The sequence below is a fragment of the Schistocerca gregaria genome, chromosome 4 (assembly GCF_023897955.1).
Source record: "Schistocerca gregaria isolate iqSchGreg1 chromosome 4, iqSchGreg1.2, whole genome shotgun sequence".
In the NCBI taxonomy this organism is placed as follows: domain Eukaryota; kingdom Metazoa; phylum Arthropoda; class Insecta; order Orthoptera; family Acrididae; genus Schistocerca; species Schistocerca gregaria.
Genome location: NC_064923.1, coordinates 626575310 through 626585709, shown reverse-complemented (window position 1 = coordinate 626585709; position 10400 = coordinate 626575310).

Here is a 10400-nt window from a genome sequence, read left to right as displayed (position 1 = left end):
GCGACCGTAGCAGTCGCGCAGTTCCAGACTGAGCGAGCTTCCCATTAAATCTCCAGATGCACAACATATGACATGACAGATACATAAGACAGTAAGTGTCTGGCGCATTTGATAGATTGGTTACTGCTGCTACTATGGCAGGTTATAAAGATTTAAGTGTTTTTGTACGTGGTGTTATAGTCGGCGCACGAGCGTTGGGACACAGCGTCTCCGAGGTAGCGATGAAGTCGAGATTTTCCGTACGACCATTTCACGAGCGTATACTGATTAAGATTAGGATTCCGCTAAAACATCAGATCTCCGACGTCACTGCGGCCGGGAAAGATCCTACAAGGACGGAACCAACGACGACTCAAGAGAATCGTACAACGTGACACAACTGCGGCCCTTCCGCAAATTGCTGCAGATTTCAATGCTGGGGCAGCATCAAGTGTCAGCGTGAGAACCATTCAATGAAACATCGTCGATATGGGCTTTCGGAAGCGAAGGCCCCTCGTGTACCCTAGATGACAGCGCGACATAAAGCTTTACGCCTCGCCTCGGCCTGTCAACACCGACATTTGACTGTTGATAACTGGAAACATGTTGCCTGATCGGACGAGTCTCGTTTCAAATTGCTATGAGCGGGTGGACATGTACGGGTCCATAGACGTCGGGCGACTTACCCTGTCGGCGGCTCGAGTCCTCCTTCGGGCGTGGGTGTGTGTGTTCTCCGTAGCGTAAGTTAGTTTAAGTTAGATTAAGTAGTGTGTAAGCCTAGGGACCTATGACCTCAGCAGTTTGGTCCCATAGAATTTACCACCAAAACAAAATTCCAAGGACGTTGCATGTCAGCATCGGACTGTTCAAGCTGGTGGAGGTTCTGTTATAGGGTGGGGCGTGTGCAGTTGGTGTGATATGGTACCCCTGATACGTCTACTACGACTCTGACAGGTGACACGTACGTAAGTATTCTGTCTGATCACCTGCATCCATTCATGTCCATTGCGCATGCTGACGGACTTGGACAATTCGAGCAGAACAGTTCGTCACCCCATACGTCTAGAATTGCTAAAGAGTGGCTCCAGGGACGCCCTTATGACTTTAAGCACTCCGATGGCCACAAAACTCCCCAGACATTAACTTTAATGAGCATATATGGGATACCTTGCAATGTGCTGTTCAGAGGAGCTCTCCACCCCGTCGTATTCTTACCGATTTATCGACAGCCCTGCAGGATTCTCGGCGTGAGTTCCCTCCAACACTACTTCAGACATTAGTCGAGTCCTTCGTACGTCGTGTTGCGGCACTTTTACGTGCTCGCGGGGCCCTAAACGATATTAGGCAGATGTTCCAGTTTCTTTGGCTCTGCAGTGTATAATAAACTGTACGAAGAGCTGATGATGGTAGCATAGATTTACCGGAACCGGTCATCCACAATACAGTGTTTCAATCCGATCTTGTCTAAGAAGTTAACCTTCCACTAAGAAAGTAAATACAGATCGCCCCTTCATATTCAGTACGAGTAAACTAATGAATCTCAGTCTGGCTTCCTTCCAACTTACCTGTGACTTTTTTTATTTTGTCATTCCATTTTACGTAGCTCCTCACGCATATTCTCAGACTTATAATCTATGTGACTGCTTCCAATGATAGTTTCGGAATCGGTTAATCATACAATCATGTGTAGTTCTACCTATTGATGAGCAGTAATCTACTTTTCTTTATGTGAATGGTCAACTGCCAGTCCCGGCACGATGTGTCGAACCCATGTAGGTCTGGCGGTTTCCTGTGATTAAGGGTGGCAGTGTGGTACTAATGTGCACGACTCACTTTCCCCCTTTGGCTGTCGAACTTACTTGGAACAGCTTCGCCGATCTTCTCTCAGAATAACGGGCGGCGATATTCTGCTCAGCTTTTTCTCCGAAGAATAGAAGATACTCTGGAGGAATTTTCTATACTTTAAAATAACTCTATACACTCGAGATTGCTTTGAACACTGTATTTTCATAACACGTAGCAGTTTTCATACACTAAACATTTCTCGTAAGATCGATACCTTCCCGACCGACAGACTCTTATTATAATCATCTTTCAATACATACAATTCATAAATCTCTCCAAGCTTAACAAGACAACAGTCCCGAATTTACGGCAGTAAGTGAGAGAACGAAAAAAAGTATCTTCTTTCAACAACCTTAAAATGTTTATACCAAAAGTGTTTTTTCATTTCACAGTGTACGATGCGTTTACTCCATGGGCGGTACGTGTAACGTCTCAGGTGGACTCGTTGACTACCTGCTCGCGCCGATCTCCCGTCCGACATACGTCCTTCCTGTACACACGTAATTGTGGGACAGTAGATACAGTTCTACTTTACCACCCTTATTTCTAAAATAACTTATCTTCGAGACGGTGAAAATACGAGTGACTCTAGAATTTTCTCCGAAATTCTCGAGGTACTACAAGGTCTTCCTGCATTTTGCCAAAATTTTCTAGCAATGCAGTTTGGCCGCATAGAACAGAATCGTGCGGAAAGGCGTCATGAAGTTTCTGACGTTATGCACTAGGTAATTCATCTACGGGCTGTCGCAGAAAAATGTAGAGACAAACTTAGGTAGTAGAGGGTGTCTCGAGGAACTAATTGAGGATAGGAAACCGTTTACAGAAGCGTCATCCAACGACGCTACAGACCGTCGAAATTGCAGGCGCTGGCCCATGGCACCAGGCCACCCTTTCGGCAGAAAACGAGACTTCGTAAGCCGACGAACCGTAGTCGGACATGTTGCCATGTTGCCTATTATTCAGTGATCGCGAATGATTGCCACGATAGCCAGTGGCGAAGAGGGAGCTAGTTGCCGCGTAGGAAGGCTTTGTCTCCTATGAATGCGATGTTGTGTTGCCTTGGTGGATTAAGGTTTCGAATACGGGTTTCCTTCTGCAGTTTATTTTTCTCCTAGGATCTTCAAAAATCTCCTGTGTTTCTCGGTATACAGGAGAAAGATAAACTGCAGACTGAAACCCGTGTCCGAACCGTCACCCGTCAAGGTGACAGAGCACCGCACTCATCTACATCTACATTATCCATAGGAGACAAGGCCTACCTAGGCAGCAGCTAACCCAATCTTCTCCACTGGCGATCGTGGCAATGAGTCGCGATCGCTGAATACCACTGCAAAGCGTTCCGCCTACGGTCCATCGCCTTGCAAAGTCACGTTCGCTGCTAGCGACTGTAACTTCTATACGCTGTAGCGTCGTAGCATGACGTTTCAGAACACACGTTCCTGTTTTCGATTTGTTCCTCAAGGCACTCTCTCCAACCCATGAAAATTAGTCACAACATTTGTTGTTCACCCTGTGTAATGTGAAAAGTGATGGTCCTATAACACTGTCTTGGGGTACGCCCCTAAGTCACTTTGACGTCCGAAGATTTCTCACCGTTAAGAATGACTTTCTATGTTCTGCTTGCAAGAAATTCTCCAGTCCAGTCAGACAGATGATCTGATATTCCATACGCTCGTATTTTGTTCATCAGGTGACAGTGTGGAACTATGTCGTACACCTTCTGGAAGCCAAGAAGACGGTATGAACCTGGGCGCAGGTAGGACTACCTGCTGCTTTCTGGGTCCTGTGGAAGGACAGAGTGAGCTGGGCTTCACTGATCGTTGTTTTCAGAATCCATGGTGATTCCTCCACGTGAGATTTTAGGTCTCCAGAAATGTCATAATGCGTGAGCATAAAACGTGTTCCAAAGTCCTTCAACAGGCCGAAGTAAGAGATATATGCCTATTAGCTCCAGAGGTCTGTTCCAGGACTCTCTTGAAAATGTAAATGACCTGAGCTTTTTCCCATTTACAAGGAAGCATTCGCTCCTTCGATTATTAGATCCAAGAGCTCCATTATTTCATCGGATAATTAAACTTTTTCAAAGCAAACTTTCCGCTTGATCTGAGGTTTCCCGACTGACTACGCAACGCAAGAAAACCAAGACATTTTATGTACACAGGATTGCAGATCGCTTCGAGTCATCGAGACTGCGGCCAAGGAGAGTCATCGTCCGATTCTGATTAAACAAGTAAAGCTTAATTATGACTTTCTTGAGCGACTGTGATGACTGTGATAGGACTGGTTTTGAATGAGATCATTAATAAAGTGCTAATAACTATCTTTCCTCCTCACCAGCAACCAGTATAAAAACAATATTAATTAAAATTATATTGGTAAGCCCATCAGGACCAACTGCCTTTCGTGATTCTCTATCCCGCGGTCAGTTATTTCAATATGTGTTATTGTGACGTTTGCACAACGGTTTAAGGGAGGAACCGTATTATTGCGAACTACCTATGTGAAACAGTTTTGGACAAAGGAACTTAGCATTTCACCGTTCTCTGTGGAATCCTGCACGTCGATGCCATTGTGATCGCAGTGAGTCTCATAGCTTCGATACATTTAGTGATTCAATATGACTCAAATTTATTATGATTTCCTGTGAGACTGGTTGACAGAATGTTACTTTCGGATCGTTGAATGGTTCACACAATACTCTCCTTACGGTAACTCTCCCTTCATATTATTAGTTCAAGAAGTTATTTTATATAATCCTGAACACAAGGAAAAAAGGACTATGCTTGGCAGTATATCAGACTGGATAATTCCGTTACGTGTGTGGAGACTATTGCCACGTAGCATTTAACTACGGATTTTGGGTTTTAGAGTGACGCCTTCGAACGCTTTGACTGCCGGCAGCGCGCGGTTACGGCGTCACTGATCCGTGCTGCCGTGAGGTGGACGACTTCCTGAGCATGCAGCCGGTGCCCAAGTCTGGAGCCTTCTGCTACGTCGCCGTTTCGGGGGACGTGCTGCGCGGTTGCAGCTCCACCGGCCCCAGCTCGATCTGCTCCTCGACCAACATTTCATAGCCCCGCTGCCGCTCTGTCCTCTGCACCGTGTCTTCGTTTCGTGCTTTGTTATCACAAATTGTAACAACGATCAATAAAAATCTTAAAATTTAGTTGTTAGTAGTCTATTCTGTGCTGACCCCCACAAACCATCGACTTTTTCCCGCTGCGGGTGGCTTACAACGTTCGGTAAAAATGTAAATGCCGTTTGGCTAGCGCCTCCCATCTGGTATTATATCTCTTAAAAAATAAATATAACTATTTATTTAGAGGAAACACTCTCCTAGTAAATTTGTTTGTCCTTTAGTTTATCATGATCTGTTACTGATTTTTAGTGGAGTTAGTTTCTACATTAAGCTTTAAAAAAAAACAAGAGAGGTACAATAAGCAAAATAATGAATTTCGTAGGTTGCCAATTACGTATTATATCTGGTTTTATCGAGCGCCAGGCTCCCTACAAATTACTGTAAATGCAATACCGTAGTATTACTCAGCTCCATATTACTATCACAGAAAATAGACAAGTTTTAATAAAATTATTTTACTGAATTCCTTCAATTAACCTCACTGAATATTTTTACATAATTTCTTCCGCTCCGGCTATCACACATTGTGCTGTAGAAAAAATATTTTTAAATGTACCGCGTAATTGCGGCTATTTGTTAACAGTCAGAGATTACTGTTACTCGCTCCGCAGCAGCTGGAAATATGCTAAATAATTTTCATTAAATATTCTTTTCATAAGATAAATGTGGCGAAGGTTCTTGAAATAGCACACGGAGATCACTTTGTACTAATATATTCTTACTAGGACACAGTTTACGCCATTAAATATTTGTAATTACGTTACGACAGAAACAAATTCTAGCGCAGCACAATAGCTTGCGTACCTTATTCCAGCTAACACCATAACGAACAGAACAAAACAGACTAGAGAAGAATGAGCATTGCATTGTATTATATACTCTTACAAAGATAATAATACTTCTTTTAATTACTTACACATTATAATCTCATACAATAAAAATAATGTCTTTTCTGCATCTATAGATCTACATTGTATATTTTTACAGTTAATGTTATTACCTTTCGCAGATAAATCGATGTTTGCAGCTCATTTTGAGTCACATACAGTCACTTTTATTTATGTTTCACCTCGATAATATTGCAAAAGGGACACTACACCGGTAGACCGTTAAGCTGGTGCAAGTCTTCCGAGTTGACGCCACGTCGGCGACTTGCTTGTCGATGGGGATGAAATGATGACGACAAGGAAAAAACAACACCCTGTCACTGAGCGGAGAAAGTCTCCAACCCAGCCGGGAATCGAACCCGGGCCGTTAGGTATGATATTCCGTCGCGCTGACCACTTTTTTCTTTTTAATCTCATTTTGTTTGTTTTTGTTCGTTGCATCTGCTCGGGCCGGACGTCGTAAGACATCTATTGAAGTTCGTTGTTGATCAATTAACTCAGTTTTTTTGTTACAGAAGGCACGTAATCCTCTGACCTAACACGCTGAGCCACCGTGCCGGCAACCTCTCAGCTACCAGGGGCGGACACAAGGTGTGGCTTTAAAAGGTAAGCCTAGCAGTTGTCGCACTCCTTACAGCGGCTCCAACACCGTGGCAAGGAAGTGATCTTTTGCTTGGTACCTGGCCACATCGGGATACAGTTAAACGGCATGACCGACAAAACAGCCAAGGAAGCAAATCGGGATGGTGTTGTCCCCACAACGTCCCATCCAGTTGCATGCTACCATCTCGTTTTCCGACAGACGCATCATGCGTCAGTGAGAGACTGAATGGTTGCAGGTGACGGAAAACAAACTGCGGTCGCTCGAATTGACCGCAATGTCATGGTGGACTTTATGACACGCACACCGCTGGAAGTAGATTCTGCTTACCAGGTTGCGCATCGGACATTGCCCTGTAACGCATCACTTCCTCCTCTGGCGGGAGAATCAACCACTCTGTGAGATTTGTGGTTTGCCACTTTCACTTCAGCATATTTTGGCAACGTGTGCCCAGATACTGAGATCAGTGCAGCCTTCGGTCTCGGTGGAGATCTGCCCACCATCCTCGCTGATACTGATTCCAGTAAGACTAGAGCGGTGCAATTTTTTGAACTTGTGGCTCTACGCCACATAACGTGATAAAAACGATTTTTAATAACTTCGAAAATACAGGGTGTCCCAGGTATCTTGTCCACCCAAAACATCTCTGGAACAATAACAGCTATTGGTAAACGACTTTCACCGGTATCAATGTAGGACTGGGGTCCAAGAATGTACATATTTGGAAACATTGTAAAACGAAAGCATATGTGTTTTTAACACAAACTTATGTTTTTTTTAAATAGACCTCCTATATTTTTTCTACAGCAATCCATAGCATGACAAAGAACATACACAATGGCGTTGATTGCATCGCAATATTCCCATTACATCCCGAGATATTAAGACGCGAAGTTGACGCTTAAAACACCCGACATGCGCTGCTAGCGAACGTCCTGAGGCTCAGGCGAGAACCCCATGCTGCTCGTAATCGCAGCAGGTTGGCAGCAGACCGTATTATTCGTTTCGGACCTCTTGATATGTATGGAAGTGTGATTACGCATGTCAATCACATCGCGATTACGGGCAGCATGGCGTTAACGCCTGAGCCTCAGGACGTGCGCTAGCAGCGCATGTCGGGTGTTTCAAGCGTCAACTTCGCATCTTAATATCTCGGGATGTAATGGGAATATTGCGATGCAATCAACGCCAATATTTATGTGCTTTGACATGCTATGGATTGCTGAAGAAAAAATATGGACGTCCATTTAAAAAAAAACATAAGTTTGTGTTAAAAAACATATATCCTTTCGCTTTAGAATGTTTCCAAATATGTACATTCATGGGACCCAGCCCTACATTGATACCGGTGAAAGTCGTTTTCCAATAGCTGTTATTGTTCCAGAGATATTTTGGGTGGACAAGATAGCTGGGACACCCTGTATACCAAAACTAACATCCTAACGAAATATGTTATTGTGTGAACTTTCAAAGATGTAAATATTATCTCTTCTCAGCAAGTAACAAAGTCTGTAATCAATTAATATGATTTGCGAATGTAAATTCAATCTCAGTTTTTTTGCAAAAAAATACCTTCTCCTCCGTTTTGTATTTTCGTAGTGTAAGAAGTCGTTTTGTGACAATACACGAAAACGTGTAAGTTTGTGACATTACAGGCTTTATCACTGCTTTTTTTAACATGTAAAAGATTTTTTTCTGTATTCGCGTCAGTATGTGAGAACATTTAACATATTCCAATGAATGTTGTAACCAGATACCGTTGCCGCGCTCCTAAAAAGCGCAGAATATCACGATACCTATAAACTGTTATACGCTGCTGCTGTTGTGGTCTTCAGTCCTGAAACTGGTTTGATGCAGCTCTCCATGCTACTCTATCCTGTGCAAGCTTCTTCATCTCCCAGTACCTACTGAAACCTACATCCTTCTGAATCTGCTTAGTGTAGTCATCTCTTGGTCTCCCTCTACGATTTTTACCCTCCACGCTGCCCTCCAACACTAAATTGGTGATCCCTTGATGCCTCAGAACATGTCCTACCAACCGATCCCTTCTTCTGGTCACTTGTGCCACAAACTTCTCTTCTCCCCAATCCTATTCAATACCTCCTCATTAGTTGCGTGATCTATCCACCTTATCTTCAGCATTCTTCTGTAGCACCCCATTTCGAAAGCTTCTATTCTCTTCTTCTCCAAACTAGTTATCGTCCATGTTTCACTTCCATACATGGCTACACTCCATACAAATACTTTCAGAAATGACTTCCTGACACTTAAATCAATACTCGATGTTAACAAACTTCTCTTCTTCAGAAACGCTTTCCTTGCCATTGCCAGTCTACATTTTATATCCTCTCTACTTCGACCATCATCAGTTATTTTGCTCCCCAAATAGCAAAACTCCTTTACTAGTTTAAGTGTCTCACTTCCTAATCTAATTCCCTCAGCATCACCCGACTTAATTCTAGTACATTCCATTATCCTCGTTTTGCTTTTGTTGATGTTCATCTTATATACTCCTCTCAAGACACTGTCCATTCCATTCAACTGCTCTTCCAAGTCCTTTGCTGTCTCTGACAGAATTACGATGTCATCGGCGAAGCTCACAGTTTTTATTTCTTCTCCATGGACTTTAATACCTACTCCGATTTTTTCTTTTGTTTCCTTCACTGCTTGCTCAATATACAGATTGAATAACATCGGGGATAGACTACAGCCCTGTCTCACTCCCTCCCCAACCACTGCTTCCCTTTCATGTCCCTCCACTCTTATAATTGCCATCTGGTTTCTGTACAAATTGTAAATAGCCTTTCGCTCGCTGTATTTTACCCATGCCACCTTCAGAATTTGAAAGAGAGTATTTCAGTCAACATTGTCAAAAGCTTTATCTAAGTCTACAAATTCTAGAAACATAGATTTGCCCTTCCTTAATCTAGCTTCTAAGATAAGTCGTAGGGTCAGTATTGCCTCACGTGTTCCAACATTTCTACGGAATCCAAACTGATCTTCCACGAGGTCGCCTTCTACTAGTTTTTCCATTCGTCTGTAAAGAACTCGCGTTAGTATTTTGCAGCTGTGACTTATTAAACTGATAGTTCGGTAATTTTCACATCTGCTTTCTTTGGGATTGGAATTATTATATTCTTCTTGAAGTCTGAGGATATTTCGCCTGTCTCATACATCTTGCTCACCAGATGGTAGAGTTTTGTCAGGACTGGCTCTCCCAAGGCCGTCAGTAGTTCCAATGGAATGTTGTCTACTCCAGGGGCCTTGTTTCGACTCAGGTCTTTCAGTGCTCTGTCAAACTCTTCACGCAGTATCGTATCTCCCATTTCATCTTCATCTACATCCTCTTCCATTTCCACAATATTGTCCTTAAGTACATCGCCCTTGTATAGACCCTCTATATACTTCTTCCACCTTTGTGCTCTCCCTTCTTTGGTTAGAACTGGGTTTCCATCTGAGCTCTTAATCTTCATACAAGTGGTCCTCTTTTCTCCAAAGGTCTCTTTAATTTTCCTGTAGGTAGTATCTATGTCACCCCTAGTGAGATAAGCCTCTACATCCTTACATTTGTCCTCTAGCCATCCCTGCTTAGCCATTTTGCACTTCCTGTCGATGTCATTTTTGAGACGTTTGTATTCCTTTTTGCCTGCTTCATTTACCGCCTGGTAGAATTTTGCACAGAGCACAACTTAATCATAAGTAACACTTGGTTCAAGAATCATAAAAGAAGGCTGTATACATGGAAGATGCCTGGAGATACTGACAGGTTTCAGGTAGATTATATAATGGTACGACAGATGTGGACTCAGACCACAATCTGTTGGTTATGACCTGTAGATTAAAACTGAAGAAACTGCAAAAAGGTGAGAATTTAAGGAGATGGGACCTGGATAAACTAAAAGAACCAGAGGTTGTACGGAGTTTCAAGGAGAGCATGAGGGAGCAATTG